Source organism: Pan paniscus, chromosome 14 (genome assembly GCF_029289425.2).
Source record: "Pan paniscus chromosome 14, NHGRI_mPanPan1-v2.0_pri, whole genome shotgun sequence".
Taxonomy (NCBI): domain Eukaryota; kingdom Metazoa; phylum Chordata; class Mammalia; order Primates; family Hominidae; genus Pan; species Pan paniscus.
This window is the reverse complement of record NC_073263.2, coordinates 113,600,576-113,621,799: the sequence shown is the minus strand read 5'-3', so window position 1 is coordinate 113,621,799 and position 21,224 is coordinate 113,600,576. Positions and strand designations below refer to the sequence as shown.

The window sequence follows — 21,224 nt, the reverse complement described above, 5'->3', positions numbered from 1 at the left end:
GTTTCACCCCATGGTCCTGCAACAGTGCCTGGCAGTGTGTGCAGAGGAGATGCTCAATACCTATTCATCAAATGAATGCTGTCCAGTTTTACCTCTCAAAATTCAAGGCCTGCAAGCAGGTCTTCTGGAAGGGAAATATGGCAGCTTTTCTCTGGATGGCTCATAGGGCCCTCTCATCAGTGAACCCGCATAGGCATTACTTGTGGGAAAGAAAGTGAAGACAACATTATGATCTACGTGTAAAACTCTTTTTACAATCGCTGTGCATTTCTTTTGCTAATTAATTCTTGCCACCATGAATTGGACTCCTTTCCTTTTCTGCAAGCACAAATATTAAGCACAAGTTTTAATATGTGAGCTAGATTTCCATTCCTTCTAGTAAACACACGTTCAGGCCTGCCAGGTTTTCTTTCTCCTGCTGTAGAACCTTGCTTTTGTAGGGGCACCACAATGTCTGACTGCTGCTCTGTGCTATAAATAGTCCCCTGGTGGATCGAAAGGTTTAATGGGCCTCTTTAAATACCTAACGTATTATAAAGCCCTGGGAGAATCACATTAACAGGCAGAGAAGAGCAAGAAGAGAGCTCCCCCTGTAGATGCCCTATTACAGCATTCTTGGAGATCCGGAACAGGCAGGACTTTTCCTATTTATGTACATTAATGTGCATGAGAAGCTGCAGCACGCTGGCGCCGGGAGGGGCTGTGGTGGTGAAGGGGTGCACCTAAGCTGGGAGGAGGTGGCACTTAAAGAGGTCAAGTGATTTGCGCAGAATTACCCAGAGGCATCGCGACTGTTATCAGTAATAATGAGAAGTCAGAAAAATCAGTGGGTGCTTTGTCCTGTGTTTAAACACATCAGATAGTCCCGTTTAAGAGCAAGGAACACCCCCACCCCCAGCCAGTTCTGAATCCCCAAAGGTGGCACAATGGCAGAATTGGTGAATCTCAAAGAAAAGTTGAATCTCTCTCTATGCCAAGACTTTGTGCATCCATTCGTCGACGCTGAAATGCTTTAAACATTCCAAATTCATACCGCCCATTTTGACAGTTAAAGTTTGCTTTTTATGATAAAGTTTTACATGTTGTTTTCAGCAATGTTTCTCCTTCCAACCATTCTCAGTAACAAGTCAGGAGGATATGCAGTAATTCAGAAATTAGTGAAATTTCATTCCTGGTGGGGGTGTTGGATTAAGAGGCTGGGAGAGTGTGAAGCAAGTCAACGTGTAATTGCATGATAAGGCTCTCACGAGGAATTTATTGGCCAAGTTGCTATTTCTATTCCTTCCTAATCTCGTTTAGCACATTCATTCTCTGCAATCTGTCTCCATAATCTTCTGTAGCAGAATGGCAGCCAACAGAAGCATGCATGTTTGGAGAGAAGAGAAAATATGCAGAGGCGTGATAAACTGATGCTAATTATCCATATTTAGGACACGGAGTGCAGAAGATCAAGGTTTACAAATCACAAGCCTGAGCCCGTGATGATGGCTTCCACGTGTGGAATACATTGGAGGAGACCAGATAAGGGTTTCATGGGCAGGAGAGATTTATTGGTCAAAGGGTTCACCTTCCACTTTTCCACTTTTATATAGCAGTAAATTATTTAGGTTAAATTCACCAGAACATTACTCTTTCATCTGGCGACGTGCCATGGCTTGCTCTTTCTTTGTGTCTTTTCAATGCAAATCCTTGTAGTTTAACATCAGTTGATAAGAAACAAATAATTGAAGTAATAGGTAATTCCCTTTAAATCGTGCATATAGGATGGTCCCAGAAAGAATGAGATGAGGTAGAGAGCAGAGGGCTGAAAGTGAAGAAATATCAACCTCAACCCTTAAATGGCATAGCTGTCAGGAAAAAAAATTTAGATATTCACTGCATGTATGTGTGCACATGTCTCTGTAAGCTCCACAGCCAGCATGCTTGTGGTAAGAATAGGTGTTCTAGTGTAGCACTAATATGGCTGATTTTCCTGTCTGGAACCCCGACCATTTAAAATTTAAAGGAATCTAGGCCGGGTACCGTGGCTCACGCCTGTAATCCCAGCACTTTGGGAGGCCGAGGTAGGCAGATCACGAGGTCAGGAGATCGAGACCATCCTGGCTAACACAATGAAACCCTGTCTCTACTAAAAATACAAAAAATTAGCTGGGCATGGTGGCAGGCACCTGTAGTCCCAGCTACTCGGGAGGCTGAGGCAGGAGAATGGCATGAACCCAGGAGGCGGAGCTTGCAGTGAGCCGAGATTGCGCCACTGCACTCCAGCCTGGGCGACAGAGGAGACTCCGTCCGCCCCCACCCCCCCAAAAAACACTAAACATAGTTTCTCTTCCCTCCACTATTCCCACATCACCTCCAACTGACTTAATATTTACAATTGCCTCTCAATGCTCTCCAAGACTTCTGGCTCTGAGAAAAGACACAGAAAGAATTCAGACCAGAAATATCTTGTGGCATGGCTGGGAGGTCAGTGGTACAGACTTTTCTGCATTACAGAAATTGCCTTCTAAACTTTCCAGAGAACAAGCACAAATGTAACACAGGATTTTGCTGCAAGTGGGCATGCTTATTTAAAAATTTATAAGATTAGCTAAACCCCATTCAATGGTACTAACTTTGATTTTTTTTTTTTTTTTTTTTTTTTGAGGAGTTGAGGGAACTCATTTTTAGCTTTGGTACCAAATGGGAAACTGGTCTCCTAGAGTTTTCATTTGTAGATTTTTTTAGTTGATGGGAGCGGGGGACAAAGCAACAGAAATTCTCTGTCAAATACACACTGCAAACTAGCATGAACCACTCATTATAAGGACAAGAGGTTTTTAGAATAAAAATAGTTATGCAAAAGTTTGGGGTTATAATTTATAATCCCTACATAAAGAAGTATTAGGGAAGAATAGCTGATATTTGACACAAACAATTTTTTTTACCCCTGAGACCATCTGGACAAGAAATTATCTGTAGGCTACTTCTACACACACACACTTTTTCTATTTCAACAAGCCTAAGATGCCATTTATAAGATGCATCTTTATTTTACATGCTGCTATGAAAGAAAAAACTCTGCCAATTGTAATTCTAAGTTGCCACTGATGGTAATGGTGCATTTAGATTCCAGAGATGATAAAAATATTTAAAATGAGTGTCTTAGAACCAAAGAAATACAATATGCATTGTTGAGTTCATTGAATAATGAGTTTGTAACATTTTATCCAAAATATTTTCAAAATTATCCATTGTTCCATAGAAATTAACTTTGTTGTAAATTAATAAATGTGTCAATAATCATATGTGAGTAACACATGCAACACCACTCTATAGATATGCAGAGTTTAGAAATGCAGAATTGAAACATTCATCCATTCCAGCCACCTCACCCAAAGGAAAAAGAAAAGTTAAAAACATAAATATTCTCTCATCAGTAATAATCTAGCAATTGAGGCAAAAGATGTAGATTGCTGGGTTTTTTCCAGAAATTATCTAAATTAGAGAAAGAACTCCAATTGTTCACTTTATTTGATACACATATGCATATTTGGTGCCTGCCAAAGTAAAGTGAACAATTTAGGCTGGTTGGTTTGGTTTTGGTTTTGGCACTGCAGATTGGATATGGTTAATTTGAATAATTTGGTTCCCAGAATCAGCTTCTCCCCCTAAATGACAGGTTGTTCTCTACATGATCTAAACTGTGCCTAAACTCTTTACCTGTAGATGCTCTCATATTCACCTTCAAATACCTCTCCCTCGCCACACTGAGGACCCTATCAATCTAAGAAAACCAACCATAATTTTGAAAATAGGATTAAGTTCAGAGAGAGATCAGCAATTTTCAAGGAACCAGTTAAATCTAATTTAATTAAATTTTAAAATGAAGCTAAAAATTTTAAATTAAGTCTAATTGAAAATTTTTAACTTCAATTTAAAATTAAATTTCATGTTTCCTTGTAAGTTAGCTTGTGTTCAGACAGGCAGACACGGAGACTAATTTTTACTGCAATAGAAGTAGGCCTTGGCTGAACGTGGAAAGCATGAGGGGGAAAGGTACCCACCAGCAGACCCAGGAGTTCTAAACATGCCCCACAGAGGCTGCATGTGCCTGTGCAGGTGTGCGTGTGTGTTTCTGTGTGCTCACACTTGCCCATGCCTCATGAGTGGCATCTGAATCCTAGCAAGTTGCAGCAGGCAGCGCTCGTGGCTCCTGCCAGAGTTAAGCACTGACCAAGCCCTGGTGCAGGAGAGAGCAGGGAGATGTAGAGAGGCCAGGGAGAGGAGCAAGGGAAGTGAAGAGAAGTATGACTGTGAGTTAACGTCTTTCTGGAAACCAACTTTGCTCTTCCTTACAGTTCATGATGCCAAGCATGTGTGAATGTGAGCCGCGTGCTCAACTCTGCCTGCAGGTCTTTTTCTCACTGAAGGGAATGGTCAGCTGGGCCTGTGTCTGTTCTTTGCTCTTACCCTCCTCTTGAAGCCTCTCCCCCAACTGTAGATGAATTAATCCACAAATGTCTACTCAGTGCATGCAAACTGCAGTAAGCATCTCGTTCATAAATACCTAGTTTCCACTGAATTTTCAAACAATGCAGAAGATGGTTCTGTGTGTTCGTCTTCCTGGATCACGCTCCTGGGCCACTTGAGTGGAGGCATTTTCACCTCTTCAAAACAATGTCTCAGGTCGTGGTTTCTTAACTGTGGGCAGTGTATACTGAGGTATCTGAAATAAACACAAAATTCCACTCATCATTCGCCTGTGCACTGGTTAGCAAGATGATTACAAGATACTGTAAATGTGCTCGGCGTGTTGAAACACACTTTCAGCTCCAATGACTTCAAATAGCTTATAAGTAAAACAAATAAACAGAATAATGGTGGGATTTATTTGGATTTATTCATTACGAGACTAACCAAGGCATGACATGTTCAGGCATGTCTTAATTTTTACAGGAGCAGGAAGGGCTCTCCTATCTTGATGTGTTCATCCCCCAAGCCTCAGGCAGTTATCTCTCTGGCCTGTCCCACGGCTGGAGGAGCCGACAGGGCACTGTGAGAGCTTTCGCAGCTCATGCATGGCTTGCCCCAGCTTCTACACGTTAAAAGTGAAATAAATACCCAGGCCGACTCGCCTAGATTATGATCTGTGAGTTGATGTGTTAAATGAGCCCGTCGCCTTAAAGGTTATAAATGACAAGATTTTTACTATTACAAGTAATTTATAGCGATTTCCTGTTTGACGTGACAGATCCTCATGGAGAAGTCCAAATTCGTCTGCTTGACATACATTTATTTTAACACTTTACCCTTCTCCAAATTCTAGCATGTATTAACTACTGTTTGCCTAGGTGTCAATTTGTACCTGTGGGGTCTCCCTCTTGAGACCTCAGTGGGGTCCCCTGGCCTCTATTCCAGCTGGCTGCCTGCATTTTAGCAGCTAATGTGGGTGATTACTGGCATATTTACTGTAATTTATAAAAATCACAGGAAATGACATTTTTATTAGTCACTGACTCCACCGTCACCAACTGCAATGGATGTTATGCATACAAATCCATTTTACAAAATTGTTCTTCCAAAATCAGAAGCTCTTTCCAGTCTCTAATTCTGTGGAATGATCACATTTCACTTTCACTTACCATGAACGGGATCGCGGCTGAGCTCAGAACTCAGCTTATTTCTCAGGCCTTGGAACTGTCTGTGTGGGGACTAGAATAGGGTCAGGGAAATGGTCTCAAAGACAGAGAATGATCCGGAAACATCCTGGCCTCAGTCTGAGAGTGAGCACGGCGCCCAGGCTTGCTATTGTCTTTACCGTTATGTGTGCCAGGATTTGTGGGACCTGTGCACACTGACACACTCCAGGGCCATGGGCAGAGGTGGCTCCACGCAGGTCAGGTGTGGCTCGGAGAACCTAGGAGAACCCTGCTCTGCCAGTCCCTTGCTGCATGGCTCCAGGAGGCCTTGCTTCTCTGAGAAGGTTGGCAGTGGATTGAGTCTTAAAGGATGAGTAGGAATTTTCTGCTTGAGGGCAGAGAAGGCAGGGAATGTACTATGAGCAAATGTATGGAGTTGTAGGAGAAGATGTTGGGGTTGGGAAATTGCAAGATTTTTTGATATTGCTGGGGAGTCGGGTGCCTATGAAGGAACAGAGAAAATAAGACCAGAACCTTATTTTCCAGGAATCATATTGTAAGCCATGTGAATGCCATGCTAAAGAGTTTAGACGTCATCCTACAGACAGTGAGAAACCATGACAGATGCTAAATGGTTTTGTGTACATTGAGTATAGCTTGCTTGGAGTTACATACCAAGGGAGGAGAGACTTCAAGGAGGAAGAGCTATCACTTATCTCAAAGGCCATAGGAAGTCCAGTTGGTGGAAGTTCCCAGCATGTTCATTGTGTGGGGAGAAGTAAAAGGCCTCTGTGAGCCCTCACAAGACGACTCTGGGTGGAGTGGAGGGGCAGGACCGGAAAGGAGGAGGGGCTCGGAGAACACAGCTCTGCAAGGAGCTCAGCTCGGAGTGGGGAGTGAGGGCAGCTACAGTGCTGCGGGGGCTGCAGGGGTGCAGAGAGGAGGCCGATGGCAGGAGGCACTGAGGATCCCAGAGAATGGACAACTGTGACCACAGTGTTTAATAAGAACACAGTGTGCACCAGGAGCCCAGCTGTCTGCACCTTCACAACCTCATCTAATCTTCACAGGAGCCCTGTCTCCTTTTCCTAATTGTAAATCACATAGTAAGTGTCAGCCTTGGGTTTGACCCAAGGAGTGTGACTCCACAGCTGGGCTTTCACCATGGAGCTGTGGGGCACTATTGAGGGTAACGTGGGACCAGGAGGAGTGCCTTCAGACCAAAATAGAGGGAGAGCCTTTCCCTGGACAGAGGAAGAGGAGGGAGGAGGAAAGGGGCTGCTGCCTGTTAAGTTTCTGACGGTTGCTGACACATGCCAGGCATGAGACACTTTAAATCTGTTATTGGCTGGGTGCGGTGGCTCACACCTGTAATCCCAGCAAATTGGGAGGCTAAGGCAGGCGGATCACGAGGTCAGGAGTTTGAGACCAGCCTGGCCAACATGGTGAAACCCCATTTCTACTAAAGATACAAAAAATTAGCTGGGTGTGGTGGCGCATGCCTGTAAACCCAGCTACTCAGGAGGCTGAGGCAGGAGAATAGCTTGAACCCAGGAAGCAGAGGTTGCAGTGAGCTGAGATCACGCTGTTGTACTCCAGCCTGGGCAACAGGGTGAGATTCCAACTCAAAAAAAAAAAAAAAGAAAAAATCTGTTATTTATCCTTATAACAAGGCTGAGGTGAGTGTTTCTCATGCCCTTGTGACAAATAAGGAAACAGGTTCAGGGAGACACAGGGAATCGGTAGGAACAGTAATATCCAAACCTGCATGGGCACGACTTGGAAGTGTCCCTGGAAGTCCACCGTCCCACCCTCGGTGTAGCCTGTCCTGAGAGGGGGCCCTGATGATGGAGGGCACACAGGCTGCAGGCTCAGGCCCGGCCTGAGAGCTGCGCTTGCTCGGAAGAAGATGCCAAGCCATCTGGAAGAGAAGAGAAGGGCCTGGTGGGTGAATGGCTGGAGGAGGTTGCAGTTCTCAGAAATGGACGTGCGTTCTGACCAGGGAGGGGCACAAAAAAGAATCCTGGGGAGTGCTGAGGACATCACTGGTTTTTCAGACTAACCAAATGGGATGGACCGTGATGGTGTAGGGATGGCTGAGACACAGTACAGAAGCTACTGGATTCGAGGTTAGAGCCCGATGTGGCCATTTCAAGCCAGGGTGGTGAGAAGCCAACTGCATTGAATGTCTTCACTGGGGCAGCCTCGTTGAGCCCAGGGAAGATCAGCCATGCCGTGAGTGGAGTGTGACTTGCTCTCAGGAGCATTTCGGAATCACACAGCTCTGACTGTCAGAGCTCAGCCCTGCGCCTCTAGGAGAGAGACACGTATGGGGCGGAGGTAGACAGAGAGACAGAGACACAGAGGAAGAGTCAGAGAGAGAGAAGAAGAAGAACAAGAGAAGGGAAGGGAAGGAGAAGGAAGGAGAGAGAGGAAGGGAGAGAGAGAGTTCGCTGAAATGGATGGGAATGTGTTATCGCTTACAGCCCTAAATCGGAACTATCTCACAGTGCAATAATTTTTTTTCTTTTACTGCGATGGCCAGTACCAAAGATCTAATGAACAAATCCCCTGCATTTGGGAACTGAGAATCAGATTTAACAAATATTTGCTGAGAACCTCTAATGGCTCAATCTTTCAAGAATATTTCCTTCTTTAGTTCTCACAGTCCTTCAAGTTATATATCATTTTTGCCATTTTCCATTTGAAGAAACCAGCTCAAAGACGTGAAGCAATTTGCTTCATGTTTACAAAGCTAGTAAGTAGCATAGTCAACGTTTGAATTAGATCATCTGACTTCAAATCAGTATCCCTACACCACAGCTACCACTGTAGGGTCTACATACGGTGTAGATCACAGTGCAACTAAGGTGGAATTTCACCAACCACCAAGATGCAAAGATTGAGTGCTGTGGAGACAAAGGAAGCGATCAGTTGGAATCACTCTGTAGATCCACTGGGACTTAGAAGAGGAGAGGTTGAACAGCAGTGGACTCTGGGAGGGTTGACATTGGCAAAAACCCAAGGGCAAATTTGATTTACTTAATCTTAAATCAGGTCATGGCTTAAAATGAACATCTTTGTTGTAAGCCCAAGATGTCAAATTGACCTCTGTGACTCCTGGAATAGTCTAAAATGGGAGTTCCATGGACACTGTCAGCCCCTTTGACACTGTGGTGAAGCCTCTGAACCCCTTCTCAGGATAATGTTTCTAAATGCACAAGATACAGTGCATATAAGGAACTGATTCGCTATTTTGAAAACTGGTAAATAAAGGGAAAGATTGTAGCATGTGCATTCTGGTTTCTGTACTAACTCTACCACTGGGTAACCTAACAGTCAAGAAGACACATTTTTTCCTTTGTAGAAGTATTATAGCTAATACATTATGGTAATGATAGAATTTGAAAAAAGCATTTCACATCTCCTAATTAACGAATGGATTCAAGCATTAACCCTCAATGGCACCAACTCCCGGAAGTCACGCTGCTTCCCTTTTGCCCTTGAATCAAACCTGAACAGTATCAGGACTCTGAGGCCAACTGTCAGTTCCCAGAAAAGTCACGGAAGAGGCAATGATAAAGGATACCACGGATGCAATTGGCAACCCAGACCGTGGGAAACTCTGCACGGTAAATAACCCTCTTTTTTTTTTTTTTTCCAAAGAATTCCAAAAAGAGAGACAGAAGAGTGAGATTGTAATTAAATTCTTTAATAATCATAATTTCTTACTAATGGCATGTGTGTGCCTGCCATTGGAAGGAGATTTTGCAGCTGCCACCTTCGTTTCATTTTCTGCTTTGATTTTTGTGGGGTACTTGCTTTTATACTGCAGCAAATGTCAAAACCCAGATTCACAGAGACAAGGCTGCTGCCATGAGGGTTGTAGCCCTGTCTCATATGGAACCATGAACCATATCGGGCTACTAGTTTGTGCGGTGTCCACAGACAACAGTTATCACTGCATTTCCCTTGAACATTGAAAATATCAATGTTGTTGGCACCCCTGTGAGCTTGCTGTGAGGTCCCAGGGTACCTTGGCACACAGGGAGCAAAGTGTCGCCTAAGTTATACAAGCAGGTGCCCTGGATCCAGAAGAACCAATGGTTCTTGCTTTCTAGTCCCGTGAACCATATTCATGCAAGGACGAGGTCCTTCTTCTGATTTCATTTATAAATGGACAGTGGACATGTGTCCAGAACTTGATGAAATTATGTAACAAGTTACTGGTCTGTTAAATTCTGAAAACCGTCTCTACTTAAGTGTATTTGACTTATCTGGACTGTGTCCTCTTAGGCAAATTTCTTTTAGTGGGAGATCTACTGTTTAAACTGTTTGAAAATTCTCACTGTTCTTTTAGCTGTGACAGTTAATTTCCATGTGCATTTCTACTTCTGGTCATGATGAAACTGGTATCAAACTAGAACTTCTGCTGTTAAAAATCTATAAAGTTGGACAAAATGTGTGAAACGAGTGTTTTCAGATGCTTGACAATAAGAGTGCAGGCCTGTGCTCCCTGAAAGAAGGGCCATAACAGAGGTGAGCCCCGGGATTGCCCAGTGTCCTGCCACGAGCCTTCCCAAAGCAGGTCCCAGAGGAGCCCGGGCAGGACAAGGCCATCCTGCTAGGTCGAGAAGTGTAGGAGATACAGTGGAGCTGGAGGGGAGCACAGGCTGAAGGCTCAGAGGAGAAGCTTCAGAAATCCACAGGGAGGCCTGCTGGCATCTTTGAATACTTAGCTCTACCTGCTAAGGCAAGACTCCAAAACAGCAGACAAAGACCAACTACCAGGGAAAGGAGCTGAGTAGAAATTCCAGAACCGGCATGGGGCTGGAAGACAATGAGGACCAACAAACCAGTATGGAGAGACCTTGTTGAACACACCAAGCACTTAGTTAACATCCTGGAGCAGACGTGATTTAGGAATAAGGTTACTTTAGCCCTAGAGTCAAGACTACTGCAGGCATTCACTAACTGAGCTTAAAATCAAGCCTTAAGAGGATCAAGTTGAGCTGCACGTAAATTAACTGCCTGCCACCATTAACTTCAATATTCTTCAAATGAGGACAACGAAACCCAGACATTCAAAAAGGTGGCATCCACTATGTCCAGCATGCAATAAAAACTTGCCAGATATATAAAGAAGCAAGGAAATGTGAGAAAAATGTGAGGAGAAAAATCAGTCAAAAGAAACTGACTGGAAATGACAAAGACGATGGACTTTAACACGACCATTATAAATAGGTTGAAAGATTTAAGTGAAAATGTAAAAATATTGTGGGATCAATAGGAAATATCAATAGAGAAGCAAAAACAATTGGAAAGAAAACACACGAGAACTCTAGAACTGAAAAATGCCATTGAATATGAACATTTCCGTTTTATCTATAAACCTTCTGATTACAATGCCCGTCTCATCCATAAACACAATGCAGTATACAAAATAGCTTGTCTCGTGTAAATAAAATACAATGTAAATGAGTAATCCCTCGTTTGACTCAAGCATGTTTCCTGCAAAGAAGCTGAGGGACTTCACACACATATCCAGGCACTCTCAAAATCAGCTGGGCAGCACTGGGCACTGCGGTTTATTGTCTAAGACAAGGCTGTTGATGGGACTTTCTGTGATGATGGAAATGATCAATGTCTGCACTACCTCATACGCCTGCCACTAGCCCCATGTGGTTATTTACATTTACTTTAATTAAAAACTCAGTTCCTCAATAGCAGTAGCCAAATTTCAAGTGGTCATAACACAGCTCTGAGGTCTTAAAGTCAATTTTGTAAAAATCTTTTTTTTTTTTTTTTTTTTTTTTTTTTGAGATGGATTCTCACTCTGTTGCCCAGGCTGGAGTGCAGTGGTGCAATTTCAGCTCACTGCAACCTCTACCTCTTGGGTTCAAGCGATTCTCCTGTCTCAGCCTCCCGAGTAGCTGGGATTACAGGTGCCTGCTGCCACACCTGGCTAATTTTTTTTTTTTTTTTTTTTTCGTACAGCTGGGTTTTTGCGATGTTGGCCAGGCTGATCTCAAACTCCTGGCCTCAGGTGATCTGTCCACCTTGGCCTCCCAAAGTGCTGGGATTACAGATGGGAGCCACCATGCCTGGCCCAATTTTTTTTTTTTTTTGGTATGTTGAAATAATTAACTCAACTTCCAGAGTTTGGAATGACTCAATGACTGCATAAGAAGAAATTTATACACTAGGGAAATTCAGGTGTGAATTTTTTTTTTCATTTCATTAGTTAATATGTTAGGAAAGAAGTGAAGGACCTATCTGAACTCAGTGGTTCTAAAGTTTCATAGGCAAAGCAGTTAGTTGGAGGGTTTGTTATAATAAAGATTTCTGAGATACACCCACCCCCAGATTAAGGGGTATTTAATATGGTTATCTGCTACTGGGTGGGACTCAGAAATCCACATTTTTTGGAAACATCCTAGGTAATTCTGATACATGAGTATGCCTTAAGAAAAGCTGAAAAAATATTCAAATATTCAAACCAAATGTTGCCACTTCAATCAGTGTGAGTTTACATGCATGGTGTGGACAATTATCTAATTTTTCTTTTTGTAACTTTTGTTGGTGTTGAACAGCCTGCCTGCCTGCCTGCCTGCCTGCCTGCCTGCCTGCCTGCCTGCCTGCCTGCCTGCCTGCCTGCCTTCCTTCCTTCCTTCCTTCCTTCCTTCCTTCCTTCCTTCCTTCCTTCCTTCCTTCCTTCCTTCCTTCTTTTTTTAGTTTGAGACAGAGTTTTGCTTAGTCGCCCAGGCTGGAGTGCAGTAGCACAATCTTGGCTCACTGCAACCTCCTCCTCCCGGGTTCAAGCAATTCTCGTGCCTCAGCATCCTGAGTAGCTGGGATTACAGGCGCCTGCCACCATGCCCGGCTAATTTTTGTATTTTAGTAGAGACTGGGTTTCACCATGTTGCCCAGGCTGGTCTCTAACTCCTGAGCTCAGGCAATCTGCCTGCCTCAGTCTCCCAAAGTGCTACCATTACAGGCTTCAGTCATCGTGCCCGGCCTATGCTGTTTTTAAATGTAGAAAAAATGTTTTTTATTTTTTCCTTATTCTATTAAAAGCAAACTGCATTTCTCAGATGATTCAAAATGTCATGTTTCTGTGTACTAGAACTTAGGATACAGAGGTCCTATTTACTTGTTGAGTGAGCAAATCCAGGTGAGAGATGTTTTAGGGACGCTGTCTCTGAACACACTTGCTCCACACACATGAGTGAACTGAGTGTGGCCTGAGACCCCTGGTCCAGCTGAGCGCCCTGCTTCTGTGTTGGCAGGACACATTTCACAGAATGTGTGAGTGTGAGCACATTCTGGATCATTTGTCTTTTTCTCTTGGAAATAAATTATAATAAGATTTTCACTCGCAAACTCACCAAAACGTGTGTTCTCCCTTCGAGGTCGTGGAAAATTCTCTCACATAATAACATAGGATAAAGACAGATTTGGCTTCCTGAATTCATTTTATGAAAATCAGACTTGGAGGCATTCTAGAAGGAGTCCAAAGAGGAAAATTTGATTTCAGGAACCTTTTGTCATCAACTTTTTCAACACTAAGTTGGCAAGCTACCTCTTAAGCCTGCCAGAGCCAATGTTTCATCAAATCCATTTCTCATTGAACCACTGGGTTCCTTCTACTTCAAACTAAAAACCCTGCAGGATATTGTGTCTATAAAAATAATTTTAGAAAGATTTTTCCAATCTTATATTTAAAAGGATTTTTTTGTCTGTTTGCTTAATTAAATTCCTCATTTTATTTTAAAAGCCAAACCAAATTGTTTTGTGTTGTAGTGTTTTGTGCTTTTGGTGTAATAGTGGAAGACACATCACACAATGGTGTATTTGTGCCCTATAAATGCTACATCATACACATTTTCCAGATTATATAGGAATCATCTAAATAGTCCCAATACCAGCCATAATTCCATTTTGTCTTTTTTGTATATGTTATGTACCAGTGAGAAGAAGGGCACAGTTATATTTAAGTATAGCTATGTATGTGTATTTTGAGAAGAAAAAAAAAATTTTCCTTATTATTCTTTATCCAAATTCTGACACTTATACAATGACCTGCCATAAAATGCTTTTTTTTTTTTTTTTTTTCAGTATTTGTTTGATTTTTAGGTCCCTGAGTCCAATTCGCTTATATGCTCAAAGAACGTCTCTAAGTTTCAGGCCACAATAGTTTCATTGACTTTATTTTGGGGACCTTTGGTTCCAGCAGTAGCCTACTTTTTCTGTGATAGAGAAGAGAATAATGAATTAACCCCTTTATAAATACCACGTGCATTTTCTATTTCTGGACATTTCTGAATAGGGCCCATGAATCACTTAATAATTCTGTGAAAAGCTTTCTGTGGCAATTCTTTGGACATCTCTGGCCACTAGATAAAATTCCATGTTCGTGGACTAGGTGGAATAATCACCCTGTTAGCGCTTATGTAATAGCACTGAGATCATCTCGTCCTCTGTAGGGACTGGCATCCCTCTGTGGCTGTGTTCTCCCCGTCTGCTGGAGTCTGCCTGGTGATTGGCCTCATTGCTGTCTGTAGGGACTGGCATCCCTCTGTGGCTGTGTTCTCTCTGTCTGCCAGAGTCTGCCTGGTGATTGGCCTCATTGCTGGGGCTGTAGGTGGTGGTGGTGTTTAGCACTGTGGTTCCTATTTCTAAGAACACCCTTTGCAGAAATGGTTCCACCTCAAGGTTCTACCGCAGCTTCAGTGTGGGGTGGCTCCCATCACTCCTGTGAGAGTTACACTCCCTTCCTTTCCCTATTTCAAATGAAGACAGTCTCTTCAAGATGAAAAGGGAAAGGAGGGGGTCACAGCTAACATTAGACTCTAACACCAAAATCAAAACAATTGCAACTGGCATTGGGGCATTTCATACTTGGACACAGAGCTGCACACCCCACCCCCTGCCAACCAGGCACTTCACAGGGGGTATTCACAGATATCCGAAAGTGCGCATTTAGAGGTGGAGATGTGAGATGGATAGGGATTCAGCAGATACAAACACTATCCATGCCTGAAGGACCTCTAATCGCGTTGTCTTCACATGTCTCCTGAGGAGCCAGGAAAAGGGGGTTTCACCTCCTGTGCTTCGTGTGGAACTCCACTGCAGCCTCTGAACTCTCCTTACTCGTGTCCATGTGACTGCAGGACTCAGTGTTCTGTCAATGGTGGAACTTGGTGTTTAGAGAAGAAAGGCTGAGGAACGGAAGCTGGCTCTCGTTTTCCATAAGGGTCAAGGACACAGGGAGACAAAGGAAAAAAAGGAGAGGGTTTTGTGAGACAAAAGAGTGAATGTCCAAGACCTAATAAAGGAGAAAATTCCAGTTAGCAATGCAAAACCTTACGATGGACTACAAGCCAGGGAAGCGAGACCTCCTGAGACCTTCTCTAGGTTTCTGGTAAGGGGGCAGCATCGCCAAGGAAAGCCATTTAGGATGATGACTGCAGTGCAGGGGACTCCTGGTTAAACTTGGCGATTTCAACACGTGTTTTATTGATTTTTTCTTTCTTGTAACCCCACTCACATGAAAATTAAACAGTATCAAAAAGGAGAGGAGGCTTTACTGGCTTATGAACAGCAGTAAATTTTTTGGAGATCAGAAATAAAGAGAAAGCAGACCTAAGAAAGCCAACGCAATGCCTAAAGTGAATGCTATGATAAGAAACATGCTAATCTTACTACAGAACCAGAAAGGAACTGGAACCTGAAATTCCAGTGTCTGAAATGATAGAACTAAAAGGAGTCTGAAGTCCACGGGAGAGAGGCCAGACTTGGAAGTCCCCTCCCCTCCCCAGCACACCGGCAGCGACCCCTCCTCCAACGCAGCAGATTCATTTACAGAAAATGGAATGAGAGAGGCAGTAGAGGAGGAGACAGTAAGCGTAGCAGATGGGAGGGGAGAAGGGCTGCCCTGAGAACAGACCTGTTACATGAGAGCTTATGTCCTGAACTAGGGGTCCCTCCGTCCCCTTCTGTGCAGTTGCAAGAATGCCTGTAGGTGATGGCAAAATTTTTCTCTAGAGAAACAAAAGGATTCAAGAAGAGGGGAGATCCCCAAAACTACACATAACTGACATCTGGATATTCCTGCAATGGAACATTCAAATTTCAGGCTGCAGTAAACCTACCAGGTATCATACAGCCCCTCCCAAAGCTTCCAATCAGCTTTTTTGTGCCTCATTTAAAAATATTAACAGATAAAAAGAATAAACATACATTAGAGGAAAGCCCCTACATGAAAGGCTGAGTCCAAAATTAACAGGTAAAGGGATTCAGAAGGAGCCAAAGCCATTCGGGACAAGTAGAGGCATTTACATAAAAACTCATAAAGAGGATATTATAATTCATGAAATGAAACCAGCAGAGTATTTACACCAAAAAGATATAAGAAAAACTCAGAGGACAAAATATGTCCTGGAATGTAAAAATATGATTGTTGAACAAAAACAAATCAATGAAATAAGTGAAAGATAAATGTGAGAAACTATCCAAGAAAACAGAGCCAAAAGAGCAAGAGAGAGAGAAAGGAGAGAAACAATATAAAAATCAAAAGATGATGCAAAAGATGTGATCTCTAATAGGAATTCCAGAAAGAAAGACCAGAGAAAGATAGAGAAAATTTTAAAGAAACAATTCATGAAATTTCTCAGAATTGAAGGATATGACTTTCAAGATGGAAAAAGTACATCAAATTCCCAGCACAGGAAATCAAAAAAGATATCAATACACATCATCACGCAACTTCAAAAACCAGTAATAAAAAGAGAAAATAAAAACAGACAACAAAATAGTTTGCATAGAAAAACCATAGATCAGATTTTTAGAAAAGCAAACTAAACAAAAAATAGGCTACATATAAAAGGTTAGGAATCAGAAAAGCATAGACTATAGCTAATGCCATTCTTTTTTTTTTTTTTTTTTGAGACGGAGTCTCCTCTGTCACCCAGCCTGGAGTGCAGTGGTGCGATCTCGGCTCACTGCAAGCTCCGCCTCCTGGGTTCACGCCATTCTCCTGCTTCAGCCTCCCAAGTAGCTAGGACTACAGGTGCCCACCACCGCACCCGGCGAATTTTTTTGTATTTTTAGTAGAGACGGGGTTTCACTGTGTTAGCCAGGATGGTCTCAATCTCCTGACCTCGTGATCTGCTCACCTCGGCCTCCCAAAGTGCTGGGATTACAGGTGTGAGCCAGCTAATGCCATTCTTAACATGAAAGACTGAAAGCTTTCCCTAAGATCAAGAATAAGACAAGAATGCCAGGTCTCACCACTTCACTCCAACACTGCACTAGAGGTTCTAGCCCAGGAATCGCAGCTCCCTGCCCAGCCATTGACTGGTACCTGTCCCTGTCCATGGCCTGTTAGGAACAAGGCCACCCAGCAGGAGGTGGGCAGCCAGCGAAGCTTCATCTGTATTTACAGCTGCTCCCCCGTGCCCACATCACCGCCTGAGCTCTGCCTCCTGTCAGATCAGTGATGGCATTAGATTCTCATAGGCACGTGAACCCTGTTGTGTACTGCACACGCGAGGGATCTTGGTTGTGTGCTCCTTATGAGAATCTAATGCCTGATGATCTGTCACTGTCTCCCATCACCCCCAGATGGGACCATCCAGTTGCAGGAAAATGAGCTCAGGGCTCCCACTGATTCTATATTCTGGTGAGTTGTATAATTATTTCATTTATATATTACAATGTATTAATAATAGAAATAAAGTGCACAATAAATGTAATGCACTTGAATCATCCTGAAAGCATCCCCCCGCAACCCCCCATCTGTGGAAAGCTTGTCTCCCACGAAACTGGTCCCTGGTGCCAAAAAGGTTGGGGACTGCTGTTCTAGCCAGTGCAATAAGATAAGAAAAAAAAAAAGACATCAGATTAGAAAGGAAGAAATAAAAATGTCTTTATTTGCACATGACGGGATGTCCATGGCAAGAATCCAAAACTAAAATAGTTTGGGATAAATATGACAAAAGATGTATGAGATCTTTGCACTCAAAACTGAAAAACATGACTAAGGGAAACTAAAGATTTAAATAAGTGGAGATTATATAACATGTTGAAGGATTGATGACTCAATGTTGTTAAGATATCGGTTCTCCCAAAATTCATCTATAGATTCCGTAAGGCCTCAATTAAAACTGCAGAAGGCTTTTTTTTTGTAGACGTTGACAAGCTTATTCCAAACTTTATATGGAAATGCAAAGTACACAAAACAGCCAAAACAACTTTGAAAAAACACTAACAAAGTTGGAGTATTTACACCACCTGTTTTTAGGACTTATACAGTAATTAAGATTGCGTGGTATTGACATAAACATAGATCAATAGATCAATGTAAAATAATAAAGAATCCAGAAGTAAAACCACACATATATGGTCAATTGATTTTTGACAAAGGTGCCACGGCAATTTAATGGGTAAAGAATAATCTTTTCAAAAAATGATACTAGAACAATGAGTAACAATATTCAAAAAAATACTAACACTTACTTCATGTCACATACAAAAATTAATTCAAAATGCATCACAGACCTAAATGTGAGAGCTAAAACTATAGAATGTTAGAGTATTGCTCATTAGAACATTTTGCAATGATGGCACTACTATTTGTTGTATTGATCAAGATGATTGCCACTAGCCCCCTGTGACGACTCAGCACTGGAGATGTGGCTGGTTGACTGAAGGACATTACTTATGGATAAACAACTGTCTCTCCCTACAGCAGAATACTCACCCATAAAAGGAATGGCCTATGGATGCATGCTATATATGGATTACTCTTAAAATCATTATGCTAAGTGAAAGAAGCCAGACAAGAAACAAGAAAAAGCACACACTATAAAATCCCATGTATACAAAATTCTAATAAATGCAAACCAATCCATACTGACAAAAAGCAGATTCGTGGTTGTTTGCAGGTGGAAAGAGGTAAGAGAGAGGGTTTGCAAAGAAGGGAAGTGAACTTTTGACGGTGATGGATATGTTTGTTATCTTGATTGTGATGATAATTTCATGGGTATATATATTTGTCAAGCTGTATCAAATTGTATATGGTATATGTGTACAGTTTATTGCATATCAAGTATCCCTCAGTAAGGTGTAAAACACAAATAGTACGGATTGCTCAAAAGCAACATCATGTGTTGGAGATAAAATCACAAGGGAAAATTATTTTTTAATCTAGATTTCTATACCTAGCTAAACTATCACTCTAGGGTTGTACAGCCTATTAGAAGGCATAACTTACCAAAACAAGAAAGGAAATCCAGCAAGAAAAAACATGGGATATGGAAAATGGGAGATCTGTGGCAGAGAGATGACATGAAATGTGACAATAACCACCATGCAGCAAGGGGACAGAGGCCCCCCAGGCCTGGCTGCAAGAAGAAGCTGAGCTGATGAAGTCCCTGATGTATTCAGCCTTGCAGGACATACTATTTAAAGGTGTTTACTAATACGGATGCAGAATTTGGAAAGAATTTGTGATAGGACTGTAGAAAACCGAAGGATGAACAACATCAACTCTCACAAAACAAGACCATTAAAAACTTTAGGTAAAAGAACAGTTTCCCAAGAATGGAAGTGTCATTGTTTACCACTGGGCTCAGCCATGAACAATACTTCTACATTCAAAATAAGGTAAACACTGGGCATTCACTTAACAAAATCCAATGATGTACCTACTTTGGGAAAGACGGGAGTAGGAAAGAACGTGAAAGAACACCATAGCTTTATAGTCCTGCTAAGGTCTGGATAGATGATGTCTACAATTAATAAATCAAGAATAAGCAATACAAACATATAATCCAGAAATATGGAGATAAATATGTGAGAAGAATGCCAAAAGAATTCTACGAAGTTGCTGCTGGGGAATGGGTCCAAGGGATGGGCTTGAACAAAGCGTGGGTCTGCTGTTTTCCTTGGAAGCCTATGATACTGTTTGCCTTCTAAAGAAATGTTCATATGGATTATATTATTAGCATTAGAGTCTGTCAGCTCTGGGCTGATCCTGAATCTTCTGTTCATTGATAATATGCCCTTTGGTAGATCACTTAACCCCTGTTAGTCTCCTCACTCTATAAAAAGGGGAATAACTATACATCTCAGAGATGTAGTGGGGATAGTATGAGATTATGTGAACTGCATGGAATTGCATTGCATTCTTCCGAAGGGATGAAGGTGGTTTAGTAAAAATAAAAATAACTCCCAGGTGGCATCTGGGAGTTATTCAGTTTCCTTTCTGCTGTAACGGAGGGACCGTGTTGTTTGGAGTAGAATTCACATTAGTGGCCGCTACGTGCTGTCTTAACATGGCAACAAGAAGTAAGTCCCCTCTGACCTGCTGTGGCTTCTACAGTGCCATGATGTAGGTGATTAATTCAGGATAGATTCAAGGTCATTGAGAGAGTAACCAGTTGGTAGGAATACGTATTAAAAGCTCCTGTTTGCAAACAGGTCTAGGGGATAGCAAGGGTATTCGAAAGCTCATGAAACACTAAACTACTTCTTTTTTCAGCAGTACCAAGGCCTTTAGAATATGGACTATTTACTAGGCAAGAAAACTCAGTGTCATTATCAATCACCACCCATTATGGCTTGAATGGTGTTTCCCCCAAAAATGTTGAAGTCCTAACCCTAGCACCTTTGAATGTGCCTTTATTTGGAAATAGGGTATTTGCAGATGAACAGGTCAAGACAAGGTCATTAGAGTGGGCCCTAATCCATCGCCTGTTGTCCTTTGAAAGAAGGGGCACTTGAACCAGGCATGCATGCACTCGGGGAGCAAGCCCTGTGAGGGTGAAGGCAGCAATCAGGGTGATGTGTCCCCAAACCAGGGAATGCTGAGGATGCCAGCAAAACTGTAAGCTGGAGGGAGCCTGGCACTGACCCCCTCACAACTTCAGAAGGAACCAGCCCTGCCAACACCTTGATTTTGGACTTCTCTACAGAGCTGTGAAAGAATAAATTTCTTTTTTTAAAGCCACCTAGCTTGTGGTACTATTACGGCAGCCCCCAGAAACTAACACAGTGAGGCCCCATTTAGTACACATGGGAAGGTTAAAGTCTCCTAACTTAATCCTCCTAAAATAATCCTTTGAAAGCATAAGGAGAGGCTGTTAACACTTGCTCTTCGTCTTTGATCCACGCTTTCCAGCCCTGATCAACTCTGCAGCAGCATCTCTCTGGATAGGGTGGCCTCGTCACCAAAATCTCCTTGTCTTTCTAACATTTGGTCTTTCCAATGTGACCCATCTCTGACCCTGCTTTGGATTCACTTCTAGCTTGTAGGAAATCCCTTGCTCCTAATAACTTCCTTAACGTTCCATGTATTTCTTGGCCTGAATTATTTATTCCTAACGTCCAGTCATTGTGATGAATACATACAACTAAAATATTTAATCACATCTAATACAAATGCAATTAAATGACTACACTACAGGGTTCTGACTTCAATAGGCATAAGGTTGTTGAAGGTTATTTTTATGCCTTTTCACTGAGCATGGGTAACAACAGGTAAGGAAGCCTGATGTCTTTCATTTTTTGCTCAAATTGGGGTCCAGTGAAATACTGGCT

The 21,224-nt window shown here is 42.4% G+C and overlaps 1 protein-coding gene across 12 annotated transcripts in view; it reads right to left on the bottom strand.

Annotated features, from left to right (window-relative positions):
• Positions 1–21,224, bottom strand: part of SOX1 (SRY-box transcription factor 1) — a 726,279-nt gene that overhangs the window by 7,575 nt on the left and 697,480 nt on the right. For 8 of the 12 annotated variants that reach the window (XR_008620717.2, XR_004666025.3, XR_008620718.2 and 5 more), the window contains 2 exons: positions 7,386–7,542; positions 4,550–4,708 (listed from right to left, as the gene is read on the bottom strand). The gene's annotated coding sequence lies outside the window, so the exon portion shown is untranslated. Of the gene's footprint in view, positions 1–92; positions 200–4,549; positions 4,709–7,385; positions 7,543–13,009; positions 15,412–21,224 lie in introns of those variants that run through there. The other 4 variants (XR_004666030.3, XR_004666029.3, XR_010109652.1 and 1 more) reach the window with 3 other exon arrangements.